We start from the raw sequence: 15,303 nt of genomic DNA on the forward strand, positions 1-15,303 counted from the left end.
TTCTGTAATAACATTGTTTTACCTTCTGATTTTTTAAGGCAAGCTATTGAAAACGTCAGAAAATTGGAGAAAGGAGTCTATGTAGTTGATTTGAGAGACTCATTTCATTATTGGACTCACCAAACCACTTACAGTGTTTCAGGTACAAAATGACTGTTTCTCGCTGAGAAACTGCCAAAAAGCGGATTTCTGTCATAACATTGATTTACCTTCATATTTTTTAAGGCAAGCTATTCAAAACGTCAGAAAATTGGAGAAAGGAGTCTATGTAGTTGATTTGAGAGACTCATTTCATTATTGGACTCACCAAACCACTTACAGTGTTTCAGGTACAAAATGACTGTTTCTCGCTGAGAAAATGCCAAAAAGCGGATTTCTGTCATAACATTGATTTACCTTCTGATTTTTTAAGGCAAGCTATTGAAAACGTTAGAAAATAGGAGAAAGGTGTCTATGTAGTTTATTTGAGAGACTAATTTCATTATTGGACTCACCAAACCACTTACAGTGTTTCAGGTACAAAATGACTGTTTCTCGCTGAGAAAATGCCAAAAAGCGGATTTCTGTCATAACATTGATTTACCTTCTGATTTTTCAAGGCAAGCTATTGAAAACGTCGGAAAATTGGAGAAAGGAGTCTAAGTAGTTGATTTGAGAGACTCATTTCATTATTGGACTCATCAAACCACTTACAGTGTTTCAGGTACAAAATGACTGTTTCTCGCCTAGAAAATGCCAAAAAGCGGATTTCTGTAATAACATTGTTTTACCTTCTGAAATTTTTAAGGCAACCTATTGAAAACGTCAGAAAATTGGAGAAAGGAGTCTAAGTAGTTGATTTGAGAGACTCATTTCATTATTGGACTCACCAAACCACTTACAGTGTTTCAGGTACAAAATGACCGTTTCTCGCTGAGAAAATGCCAAAAAGCGGATTTCTGTAATAACATTGTTTTACCTTCTGATTTTTTAAGGCAAGCTATTGAAAACGTTGGAAAATTGGAGAAAGGAGTCTATGTAGTTGATTTGAGAGACTCATTTCATTATTGGACTCACCAAACCACTTACAGTGTTTCAGGTACAAAATGACTGTTTCTCGCTGAGAAAATGCCAAAAAGCGGATTTCTGTAATAACATTGTTTTACCTTCTGATTTTTTAAGGCAAGGCAAGGTGAAAACGTCAGAAAATTGGAGAAAGGAGTCTATGTAGTTGATTTGAGAGACTCATTTCATTATTGGACTCACCAAACCACTTACAGTGTTTCAGGTACAAAATGACTGTTTCTCGCTGAGAAACTGCCAAAAAGCGGATTTCTGTCATAACATTGATTTACCTTCATATTTTTTAAGGCAAGCTATTCAAAACGTCAGAAAATTGGAGAAAGGAGTCTATGTAGTTGATTTGAGAGACTCATTTCATTATTGGACTCACCAAACCACTTACAGTGTTTCAGGTACAAAATGACTGTTTCTCGCTGAGAAAATGCCAAAAAGCGGATTTCTGTCATAACATTGATTTACCTTCTGATTTTTTAAGGCAAGCTATTGAAAACGTTAGAAAATAGGAGAAAGGTGTCTATGTAGTTTATTTGAGAGACTAATTTCATTATTGGACTCACCAAACCACTTACAGTGTTTCAGGTACAAAATGACCGTTTCTCGCTGAGAAAATGCCAAAAAGCGGATTTCTGTAATAACATTGTTTTACCTTCTGATTTTTTAAGGCAAGCTATTGAAAACGTCAGAAAATTGGAGAAAGGAGTCTATGTAGTTGATTTGAGAGACTCATTTCATTATTGGACTCACCAAACCACTTACAGTGTTTCAGGTACAAAATGACTGTTTCTCGCTGAGAAACTGCCAAAAAGCGGATTTCTGTCATAACATTGATTTACCTTCATATTTTTTAAGGCAAGCTATTCAAAACGTCAGAAAATTGGAGAAAGGAGTCTATGTAGTTGATTTGAGAGACTCATTTCATTATTGGACTCACCAAACCACTTACAGTGTTTCAGGTACAAAATGACTGTTTCTCGCTGAGAAAATGCCAAAAAGCGGATTTCTGTCATAACATTGATTTACCTTCTGATTTTTTAAGGCAAGCTATTGAAAACGTTAGAAAATAGGAGAAAGGTGTCTATGTAGTTTATTTGAGAGACTAATTTCATTATTGGACTCACCAAACCACTTACAGTGTTTCAGGTACAAAATGACTGTTTCTCGCTGAGAAAATGCCAAAAAGCGGATTTCTGTCATAACATTGATTTACCTTCTGATTTTTCAAGGCAAGCTATTGAAAACGTCGGAAAATTGGAGAAAGGAGTCTAAGTAGTTGATTTGAGAGACTCATTTCATTATTGGACTCACCAAACCACTTACAGTGTTTCAGGTACAAAATGACTGTTTCTCGCTGAGAAAATGCCAAAAAGCGGATTTCTGTCATAACATTGATTTACCTTCTGATTTTTTAAGGCAAGCTATTGAAAACGTTAGAAAATAGGAGAAAGGTGTCTATGTAGTTTATTTGAGAGACTAATTTCATTATTGGACTCACCAAACCACTTACAGTGTTTCAGGTACAAAATGACTGTTTCTCGCTGAGAAAATGCCAAAAAGCGGATTTCTGTCATAACATTGATTTACCTTCTGATTTTTTAAGGCAAGCTATTCAAAACGTCAGAAAATTGGAGAAAGGAGTCTATGTAGTTGATTTGAGAGACTCATTTCATTATTGGACTCACCAAACCACTTACAGTGTTTCAGGTACAAAATGACTGTTTCTCGCTGAGAAACTGCCAAAAAGCGGATTTCTGTCATAACATTGATTTACCTTCTGATTTTTTAAAGGCAAGCTATTGAAAACGTCAGAAAATTGGAGGAAGGAGTCTATGTAGTTGATTTGAGAGACTCATTTCATTATTGGACTCACCAAACCACCTACAGTGTTTCAGGTACAAAATGACTGTTTCTCGCTGAGAAAATGCCAAAAAGCGGATTTCTGTCATAACATTGATTTACCTTCTGATTTTTTAAGGCAAGCTATTCAAAACGTCAGAAAATTGGAGGAAGGAGTCTATGTAGTTGATTTGAGAGACTCATTTCATTATTGGACTCACCAAACCACTTACAGTGTTTCAGGTACAAAATGACTGTTTCTCGCTGAGAAACTGCCAAAAAGCGGATTTCTGTCATAACATTGATTTACCTTCTGATTTTTTAAGGCAAGCTATGGAAAACGTCAGAAAATTGGAGAAAGGAGTCTATGTAGTTGATTTGAGAGACTCATTTCAGTATTGGACTCACCAAACCACTTACAGTGTTTCAGGTACAAAATGACTGTTTCTCGCTGAGAAAATGGCAAAAAGCGGATTTCTGTAATAACATTGTTTTACCTTCTGATTTTTTAAGGCAAGCTATTGAAAACGTTAGAAAATTGGAAAAACTAGTCTATGTAGTTGATTTGAGAGACTCATTTCATTATTGGACTCACCAAACCACTTACAGTGTTTCAGGTACAAAATGACTGTTTCTCGCTGAGAAAATGCCAAAAAGCGGATTTCTGTCATAACATTGATTTACCTTCTGATTTTTCAAGGCAAGCTATTGAAAACGTCAGAAAATTGGAGAAAGGAGTCTATGTAGTTGATTTGAGAGACTCATTTCATTATTGGACTCACCAAACCACTTACAGTGTTTCAGGTACAAAATGACTGTTTCTCGCTGAGAAAATGCCAAAAAGCGGATTTCTGTCATAACATTGATTTACCTTCTGATTTTTCAAGGCAAGCTATTGAAAACGTTAGAAAATTGGAGAAAGGTGTCTATGTAGTTGATTTGAGAGACTCATTTCATTATTGGACTCACCAAACCACTTACAGTGTTTCAGGTACAAAATGACTGTTTCTCGCTGAGAAAATGCCAAAAAGCGGATTTCTGTCATAACATTGATTTACCTTCTGATTTTTCAAGGCAAGCTATTGAAAACGTCGGAAAATTGGAGAAAGGAGTCTAAGTAGTTGATTTGAGAGACTCATTTCATTATTGGACTCACCAAACCACTTACAGTGTTTCAGGTACAAAATGACTGTTTCTCGCCTAGAAAATGCCAAAAAGCGGATTTCTGTAATAACATTGTTTTACCTTCTGAATTTTTAAGGCAACCTATTGAAAACGTCAGAAAATTGGAGAAAGGAGTCTAAGTAGTTGATTTGAGAGACTCATTTCATTATTGGACTCACCAAACCACTTACAGTGTTTCAGGTACAAAATGACCGTTTCTCGCTGAGAAAATGCCAAAAAGCGGATTTCTGTAATAACATTGTTTTACCTTCTGATTTTTTAAGGCAAGCTATTGAAAACGTTGGAAAATTGGAGAAAGGAGTCTATGTAGTTGATTTGAGAGACTCATTTCATTATTGGACTCACCAAACCACTTACAGTGTTTCAGGTACAAAATGACTGTTTCTCGCTGAGAAAATGCCAAAAAGCGGATTTCTGTAATAACATTGTTTTACCTTCTGATTTTTTAAGGCAAGGCAAGGTGAAAACGTCAGAAAATTGGAGAAAGGAGTCTATGTAGTTGATTTGAGAGACTCATTTCATTATTGGACTCACCAAACCACTTACAGTGTTTCAGGTACAAAATGACTGTTTCTCGCTGAGAAACTGCCAAAAAGCGGATTTCTGTCATAACATTGATTTACCTTCATATTTTTTAAGGCAAGCTATTCAAAACGTCAGAAAATTGGAGAAAGCAGTCTATGTAGTTGATTTGAGAGACTCATTTCATTATTGGACTCATCAAACCACTTACAGTGTTTCAGGTACAAAATGACTGTTTCTCGCTGAGAAAATGCCAAAAAGCGGATTTCTGTCATAACATTGATTTACCTTCTGATTTTTTAAGGCAAGCTATTGAAAACGTTAGAAAATAGGAGAAAGGTGTCTATGTAGTTTATTTGAGAGACTAATTTCATTATTGGACTCACCAAACCACTTACAGTGTTTCAGGTACAAAATGACTGTTTCTCGCTGAGAAAATGCCAAAAAGCGGATTTCTGTCATAACATTGATTTACCTTCTGATTTTTCAAGGCAAGCTATTGAAAACGTCGGAAAATTGGAGAAAGGAGTCTAAGTAGTTGATTTGAGAGACTCATTTCATTATTGGACTCACCAAACCACTTACAGTGTTTCAGGTACAAAATGACTGTTTCTCGCCTAGAAAATGCCAAAAAGCGGATTTCTGTAATAACATTGTTTTACCTTCTGAATTTTTAAGGCAACCTATTGAAAACGTCAGAAAATTGGAGAAAGGAGTCTAAGTAGTTGATTTGAGAGACTCATTTCATTATTGGACTCACCAAACCACTTACAGTGTTTCAGGTACAAAATGACCGTTTCTCGCTGAGAAAATGCCAAAAAGCGGATTTCTGTAATAACATTGTTTTACCTTCTGATTTTTTAAGGCAAGCTATTGAAAACGTTGGAAAATTGGAGAAAGGAGTCTATGTAGTTGATTTGAGAGACTCATTTCATTATTGGACTCACCAAACCACTTACAGTGTTTCAGGTACAAAATGACTGTTTCTCGCTGAGAAAATGCCAAAAAGCGGATTTCTGTAATAACATTGTTTTACCTTCTGATTTTTTAAGGCAAGGCAAGGTGAAAACGTCAGAAAATTGGAGAAAGGAGTCTATGTAGTTGATTTGAGAGACTCATTTCATTATTGGACTCACCAAACCACTTACAGTGTTTCAGGTACAAAATGACTGTTTCTCGCTGAGAAACTGCCAAAAAGCGGATTTCTGTCATAACATTGATTTACCTTCATATTTTTTAAGGCAAGCTATTCAAAACGTCAGAAAATTGGAGAAAGGAGTCTATGTAGTTGATTTGAGAGACTCATTTCATTATTGGACTCACCAAACCACTTACAGTGTTTCAGGTACAAAATGACTGTTTCTCGCTGAGAAAATGCCAAAAAGCGGATTTCTGTCATAACATTGATTTACCTTCTGATTTTTTAAGGCAAGCTATTGAAAACGTTAGAAAATAGGAGAAAGGTGTCTATGTAGTTTATTTGAGAGACTAATTTCATTATTGGACTCACCAAACCACTTACAGTGTTTCAGGTACAAAATGACTGTTTCTCGCTGAGAAAATGCCAAAAAGCGGATTTCTGTCATAACATTGATTTACCTTCTGATTTTTTAAGGCAAGCTATTCAAAACGTCAGAAAATTGGAGAAAGGAGTCTATGTAGTTGATTTGAGAGACTCATTTCATTATTGGACTCACCAAACCACTTACAGTGTTTCAGGTACAAAATGACTGTTTCTCGCTGAGAAACTGCCAAAAAGCGGATTTCTGTCATAACATTGATTTACCTTCTGATTTTTTAAAGGCAAGCTATTGAAAACGTCAGAAAATTGGAGGAAGGAGTCTATGTAGTTGATTTGAGAGACTCATTTCATTATTGGACTCACCAAACCACCTACAGTGTTTCAGGTACAAAATGACTGTTTCTCGCTGAGAAAATGCCAAAAAGCGGATTTCTGTCATAACATTGATTTACCTTCTGATTTTTTAAGGCCAGCTATTGAAAACGTCAGAAAATTGGAGAAAGGAGTCTATGTAGTTGATTTGAGGGACTCATTTCATTATTGGACTCACCAAACCACTTACAGTGTTTCAGGTACAAAATGACCGTTTCTCGCTGAGAAAATGCCAAAAAGCGGATTTCTGTAATAACATGGTTTTACCTTCTGATTTTTTAAGGCAAGCTATTGAAAACATCAGAAAATTGGAGAAAGGAGAATGTAGTTGATTTGAGCGACTCATTTCATTATTGGACTCACCAAACCACTTACAGTGTTTCAGGTACAAAATGACCGTTTCTCGCTGAGAAAATGCCAAAAAGCGGATTTCTGTAATAACATTGTTTTACCTTCTGATTTTTTAAGGCAAGCTATTGAAAACGTCAGAAAATTGGAGAAAGGAGTCTATGTAGTTGATTTGAGAGACTCATTTCATTATTGGACTCACCAAACCACTTACAGTGTTTCAGGTACAAAATGACTGTTTCTCGCTGAGAAACTGCCAAAAAGCGGATTTCTGTCATAACATTGATTTACCTTCATATTTTTTAAGGCAAGCTATTCAAAACGTCAGAAAATTGGAGAAAGGAGTCTATGTAGTTGATTTGAGAGACTCATTTCATTATTGGACTCACCAAACCACTTACAGTGTTTCAGGTACAAAATGACTGTTTCTCGCTGAGAAAATGCCAAAAAGCGGATTTCTGTCATAACATTGATTTACCTTCTGATTTTTTAAGGCAAGCTATTGAAAACGTTAGAAAATAGGAGAAAGGTGTCTATGTAGTTTATTTGAGAGACTAATTTCATTATTGGACTCACCAAACCACTTACAGTGTTTCAGGTACAAAATGACTGTTTCTCGCTGAGAAAATGCCAAAAAGCGGATTTCTGTCATAACATTGATTTACCTTCTGATTTTTCAAGGCAAGCTATTGAAAACGTCGGAAAATTGGAGAAAGGAGTCTAAGTAGTTGATTTGAGAGACTCATTTCATTATTGGACTCACCAAACCACTTACAGTGTTTCAGGTACAAAATGACCGTTTCTCGCTGAGAAAATGCCAAAAAGCGGATTTCTGTAATAACATTGTTTTACCTTCTGATTTTTTAAGGCAAGCTATTGAAAACGTTGGAAAATTGGAGAAAGGAGTCTATGTAGTTGATTTGAGAGACTCATTTCATTATTGGACTCACCAAACCACTTACAGTGTTTCAGGTACAAAATGACTGTTTCTCGCTGAGAAAATGCCAAAAAGCGGATTTCTGTAATAACATTGTTTTACCTTCTGATTTTTTAAGGCAAGGCAAGGTGAAAACGTCAGAAAATTGGAGAAAGGAGTCTATGTAGTTGATTTGAGAGACTCATTTCATTATTGGACTCACCAAACCACTTACAGTGTTTCAGGTACAAAATGACTGTTTCTCGCTGAGAAACTGCCAAAAAGCGGATTTCTGTCATAACATTGATTTACCTTCATATTTTTTAAGGCAAGCTATTCAAAACGTCAGAAAATTGGAGAAAGCAGTCTATGTAGTTGATTTGAGAGACTCATTTCATTATTGGACTCACCAAACCACTTACAGTGTTTCAGGTACAAAATGACTGTTTCTCGCTGAGAAAATGCCAAAAAGCGGATTTCTGTCATAACATTGATTTACCTTCTGATTTTTTAAGGCAAGCTATTGAAAACGTTAGAAAATAGGAGAAAGGTGTCTATGTAGTTTATTTGAGAGACTAATTTCATTATTGGACTCACCAAACCACTTACAGTGTTTCAGGTACAAAATGACTGTTTCTCGCTGAGAAAATGCCAAAAAGCGGATTTCTGTCATAACATTGATTTACCTTCTGATTTTTCAAGGCAAGCTATTGAAAACGTCGGAAAATTGGAGAAAGGAGTCTAAGTAGTTGATTTGAGAGACTCATTTCATTATTGGACTCACCAAACCACTTACAGTGTTTCAGGTACAAAATGACTGTTTCTCGCCTAGAAAATGCCAAAAAGCGGATTTCTGTAATAACATTGTTTTACCTTCTGAATTTTTAAGGCAACCTATTGAAAACGTCAGAAAATTGGAGAAAGGAGTCTAAGTAGTTGATTTGAGAGACTCATTTCATTATTGGACTCACCAAACCACTTACAGTGTTTCAGGTACAAAATGACCGTTTCTCGCTGAGAAAATGCCAAAAAGCGGATTTCTGTAATAACATTGTTTTACCTTCTGATTTTTTAAGGCAAGCTATTGAAAACGTTGGAAAATTGGAGAAAGGAGTCTATGTAGTTGATTTGAGAGACTCATTTCATTATTGGACTCACCAAACCACTTACAGTGTTTCAGGTACAAAATGACTGTTTCTCGCTGAGAAAATGCCAAAAAGCGGATTTCTGTAATAACATTGTTTTACCTTCTGATTTTTTAAGGCAAGGCAAGGTGAAAACGTCAGAAAATTGGAGAAAGGAGTCTATGTAGTTGATTTGAGAGACTCATTTCATTATTGGACTCACCAAACCACTTATAGTGTTTCAGGTACAAAATGACTGTTTCTCGCTGAGAAACTGCCAAAAAGCGGATTTCTGTCATAACATTGATTTACCTTCATATTTTTTAAGGCAAGCTATTCAAAACGTCAGAAAATTGGAGAAAGGAGTCTATGTAGTTGATTTGAGAGACTCATTTCATTATTGGACTCACCAAACCACTTACAGTGTTTCAGGTACAAAATGACTGTTTCTCGCTGAGAAAATGCCAAAAAGCGGATTTCTATCATAACATTGATTTACCTTCTGATTTTTTAAGGCAAGCTATTGAAAACGTTAGAAAATAGGAGAAAGGTGTCTATGTAGTTTATTTGAGAGACTAATTTCATTATTGGACTCACCAAACCACTTACAGTGTTTCAGGTACAAAATGACTGTTTCTCGCTGAGAAAATGCCAAAAAGCGGATTTCTGTCATAACATTGATTTACCTTCTGATTTTTTAAGGCAAGCTATTCAAAACGTCAGAAAATTGGAGAAAGGAGTCTATGTAGTTGATTTGAGAGACTCATTTCATTATTGGACTCACCAAACCACTTACAGTGTTTCAGGTACAAAATGACTGTTTCTCGCTGAGAAACTGCCAAAAAGCGGATTTCTGTCATAACATTGATTTACCTTCTGATTTTTTAAAGGCAAGCTATTGAAAACGTCAGAAAATTGGAGGAAGGAGTCTATGTAGTTGATTTGAGAGACTCATTTCATTATTGGACTCACCAAACCACCTACAGTGTTTCAGGTACAAAATGACTGTTTCTCGCTGAGAAAATGCCAAAAAGCGGATTTCTGTCATAACATTGATTTACCTTCTGATTTTTTAAGGCAAGCTATTGAAAACGTCAGAAAATTGGAGAAAGGAGTCTATGTAGTTGATTTGAGGGACTCATTTCATTATTGGACTCACCAAACCACTTACAGTGTTTCAGGTACAAAATGACCGTTTCTCGCTGAGAAAATGCCAAAAAGCGGATTTCTGTAATAACATGGTTTTACCTTCTGATTTTTTAAGGCAAGCTATTGAAAACATCAGAAAATTGGAGAAAGGAGAATGTAGTTGATTTGAGCGACTCATTTCATTATTGGACTCACCAAACCACTTACAGTGTTTCAGGTACAAAATGACCGTTTCTCGCTGAGAAAATGCCAAAAAGCGGATTTCTGTAATAACATTGTTTTACCTTCTGATTTTTTAAGGCAAGCTATTGAAAACGTCAGAAAATTGGAGAAAGGAGTCTATGTAGTTGATTTGAGAGACTCATTTCATTATTGGACTCACCAAACCACTTACAGTGTTTCAGGTACAAAATGACCGTTTCTCGCTGAGAAAATGCCAAAAAGCGGATTTCTGTAATAACATTGTTTTACCTTCTGATTTTTTAAGGCAAGCTATTGAAAACGTTGGAAAATTGGAGAAAGGAGTCTATGTAGTTGATTTGAGAGACTCATTTCATTATTGGACTCACCAAACCACTTACAGTGTTTCAGTTACAAAATGACTGTTTCTCGCTGAGAAAATGCCAAAAAGCGGATTTCTGTAATAACATTGTTTTACCTTCTGATTTTTTAAGGCAAGGCAAGGTGAAAACGTCAGAAAATTGGAGAAAAGAGTCTATGTAGTTGATTTGAGAGACTCATTTCATTATTGGACTCACCAAACCACTTACAGTGTTTCAGGTACAAAATGACTGTTTCTCGCTGAGAAACTGCCAAAAAGCGGATTTCTGTCATAACATTGATTTACCTTCATATTTTTTAAGGCAAGCTATTCAAAACGTCAGAAAATTGGAGAAAGGAGTCTATGTAGTTGATTTGAGAGACTCATTTCATTATTGGACTCACCAAACCACTTACAGTGTTTCAGGTACAAAATGACTGTTTCTCGCTGAGAAAATGCCAAAAAGCGGATTTCTGTCATAACATTGATTTACCTTCTGATTTTTTAAGGCAAGCTATTGAAAACGTTAGAAAATAGGAGAAAGGTGTCTATGTAGTTTATTTGAGAGACTAATTTCATTATTGGACTCACCAAACCACTTACAGTGTTTCAGGTACAAAATGACTGTTTCTCGCTGAGAAAATGCCAAAAAGCGGATTTCTGTCATAACATTGATTTACCTTCTGATTTTTTAAGGCAAGCTATTCAAAACGTCAGAAAATTGGAGAAAGGAGTCTATGTAGTTGATTTGAGAGACTCATTTCATTATTGGACTCACCAAACCACTTACAGTGTTTCAGGTACAAAATGACTGTTTCTCGCTGAGAAACTGCCAAAAAGCGGATTTCTGTCATAACATTGATTTACCTTCTGATTTTTTAAAGGCAAGCTATTGAAAACGTCAGAAAATTGGAGGAAGGAGTCTATGTAGTTGATTTGAGAGACTCATTTCATTATTGGACTCACCAAACCACCTACAGTGTTTCAGGTACAAAATGACTGTTTCTCGCTGAGAAAATGCCAAAAAGCGGATTTCTGTCATAACATTGATTTACCTTCTGATTTTTTAAGGCAAGCTATTGAAAACGTCAGAAAATTGGAGAAAGGAGTCTATGTAGTTGATTTGAGGGACTCATTTCATTATTGGACTCACCAAACCACTTACAGTGTTTCAGGTACAAAATGACCGTTTCTCGCTGAGAAAATGCCAAAAAGCGGATTTCTGTAATAACATGGTTTTACCTTCTGATTTTTTAAGGCAAGCTATTGAAAACATCAGAAAATTGGAGAAAGGAGTCTATGTAGTTGATTTGAGCGACTCATTTCATTATTGGACTCACCAAACCACTTACAGTGTTTCAGGTACAAAATGACCGTTTCTCGCTGAGAAAATGCCAAAAAGCGGATTTCTGTAATAACATTGTTTTACCTTCTGATTTTTTAAGGCAAGCTATTGAAAACGTCAGAAAATTGGAGAAAGGAGTCTATGTAGTTGATTTGAGAGACTCATTTCATTATTGGACTCACCAAACCACTTACAGTGTTTCAGGTACAAAATGACTGTTTCTCGCTGAGAAAATGCCAAAAAGCGGATTTCTGTCATAACATTGATTTACCTTCTGATTTTTTAAGGCAAGCTATTGAAAACGTTAGAAAATAGGAGAAAGGTGTCTATGTAGTTTATTTGAGAGACTAATTTCATTATTGGACTCACCAAACCACTTACAGTGTTTCAGGTACAAAATGACTGTTTCTCGCTGAGAAAATGCCAAAAAGCGGATTTCTGTCATAACATTGATTTACCTTCTGATTTTTCAAGGCAAGCTATTGAAAACGTCGGAAAATTGGAGAAAGGAGTCTAAGTAGTTGATTTGAGAGACTCATTTCATTATTGGACTCATCAAACCACTTACAGTGTTTCAGGTACAAAATGACTGTTTCTCGCCTAGAAAATGCCAAAAAGCGGATTTCTGTAATAACATTGTTTTACCTTCTGAATTTTTAAGGCAACCTATTGAAAACGTCAGAAAATTGGAGAAAGGAGTCTAAGTAGTTGATTTGAGAGACTCATTTCATTATTGGACTCACCAAACCACTTACAGTGTTTCAGGTACAAAATGACCGTTTCTCGCTGAGAAAATGCCAAAAAGCGGATTTCTGTAATAACATTGTTTTACCTTCTGATTTTTTAAGGCAAGCTATTGAAAACGTTGGAAAATTGGAGAAAGGAGTCTATGTAGTTGATTTGAGAGACTCATTTCATTATTGGACTCACCAAACCACTTACAGTGTTTCAGGTACAAAATGACTGTTTCTCGCTGAGAAAATGCCAAAAAGCGGATTTCTGTAATAACATTGTTTTACCTTCTGATTTTTTAAGGCAAGGCAAGGTGAAAACGTCAGAAAATTGGAGAAAGGAGTCTATGTAGTTGATTTGAGAGACTCATTTCATTATTGGACTCACCAAACCACTTACAGTGTTTCAGGTACAAAATGACTGTTTCTCGCTGAGAAACTGCCAAAAAGCGGATTTCTGTCATAACATTGATTTACCTTCATATTTTTTAAGGCAAGCTATTCAAAACGTCAGAAAATTGGAGAAAGGAGTCTATGTAGTTGATTTGAGAGACTCATTTCATTATTGGACTCACCAAACCACTTACAGTGTTTCAGGTACAAAATGACTGTTTCTCGCTGAGAAAATGCCAAAAAGCGGATTTCTGTCATAACATTGATTTACCTTCTGATTTTTTAAGGCAAGCTATTGAAAACGTTAGAAAATAGGAGAAAGGTGTCTATGTAGTTTATTTGAGAGACTAATTTCATTATTGGACTCACCAAACCACTTACAGTGTTTCAGGTACAAAATGACCGTTTCTCGCTGAGAAAATGCCAAAAAGCGGATTTCTGTAATAACATTGTTTTACCTTCTGATTTTTTAAGGCAAGCTATTGAAAACGTCAGAAAATTGGAGAAAGGAGTCTATGTAGTTGATTTGAGAGACTCATTTCATTATTGGACTCACCAAACCACTTACAGTGTTTCAGGTACAAAATGACTGTTTCTCGCTGAGAAACTGCCAAAAAGCGGATTTCTGTCATAACATTGATTTACCTTCATATTTTTTAAGGCAAGCTATTCAAAACGTCAGAAAATTGGAGAAAGGAGTCTATGTAGTTGATTTGAGAGACTCATTTCATTATTGGACTCACCAAACCACTTACAGTGTTTCAGGTACAAAATGACTGTTTCTCGCTGAGAAAATGCCAAAAAGCGGATTTCTGTCATAACATTGATTTACCTTCTGATTTTTTAAGGCAAGCTATTGAAAACGTTAGAAAATAGGAGAAAGGTGTCTATGTAGTTTATTTGAGAGACTAATTTCATTATTGGACTCACCAAACCACTTACAGTGTTTCAGGTACAAAATGACTGTTTCTCGCTGAGAAAATGCCAAAAAGCGGATTTCTGTCATAACATTGATTTACCTTCTGATTTTTCAAGGCAAGCTATTGAAAACGTCGGAAAATTGGAGAAAGGAGTCTAAGTAGTTGATTTGAGAGACTCATTTCATTATTGGACTCACCAAACCACTTACAGTGTTTCAGGTACAAAATGACTGTTTCTCGCCTAGAAAATGCCAAAAAGCGGATTTCTGTAATAACATTGTTTTACCTTCTGAATTTTTAAGGCAACCTATTGAAAACGTCGGAAAATTGGAGAAAGGAGTCTATGTAGTTGATTTGAGAGACTCATTTCATTATTGGACTCACCAAACCACTTACAGTGTTTCAGGTACAAAATGACTGTTTCTCGCTGAGAAAATGCCAAAAAGCGGATTTCTGTAATAACATTGTTTTACCTTCTGATTTTTTAAGGCAAGGCAAGGTGAAAACGTCAGAAAATTGGAGAAAGGAGTCTATGTAGTTGATTTGAGAGACTCATTTCATTATTGGACTCACCAAACCACTTACAGTGTTTCAGGTACAAAATGACTGTTTCTCGCTGAGAAACTGCCAAAAAGCGGATTTCTGTCATAACATTGATTTACCTTCATATTTTTTAAGGCAAGCTATTCAAAACGTCAGAAAATTGGAGAAAGGAGTCTATGTAGTTGATTTGAGAGACTCATTTCATTATTGGACTCACCAAACCACTTACAGTGTTTCAGGTACAAAATGACTGTTTCTCGCTGAGAAAATGCCAAAAAGCGGATTTCTGTCATAACATTGATTTACCTTCTGATTTTTTAAGGCAAGCTATTGAAAACGTTAGAAAATAGGAGAAAGGTGTCTATGTAGTTTATTTGAGAGACTAATTTCATTATTGGACTCACCAAACCACTTACAGTGTTTCAGGTACAAAATGACTGTTTCTCGCTGAGAAAATGCCAAAAAGCGGATTTCTGTAATAACATTGTTTTACCTTCTGATTTTTTAAGGCAAGCTATTGAAAACGTCAGAAAATTGGAGAAAGGAGTCTATGTAGTTGATTTGAGGGACTCATTTCATTATTGGACTCACCAAACCACTTACAGTGTTTCAGGTACAAAATGACTGTTTCTCGCTGAGAAAATGCCAAAAAGCGGATTTCTGTCATAACATTGATTTACCTTCTGATTTTTTAAGGCAAGCTATTGAAAACGTTAGAAAATTGGAGAAAGGTGTCTATGTAGTTGATTTGAGGGACTCATTTCATTATTGGACTCACCAAACCACTTACAGTGTTT

Source organism: Cololabis saira, unplaced genomic scaffold (genome assembly GCF_033807715.1).
Source record: "Cololabis saira isolate AMF1-May2022 unplaced genomic scaffold, fColSai1.1 scf031, whole genome shotgun sequence".
Classification (NCBI taxonomy): Eukaryota; Metazoa; Chordata; class Actinopteri; order Beloniformes; family Belonidae; genus Cololabis; species Cololabis saira.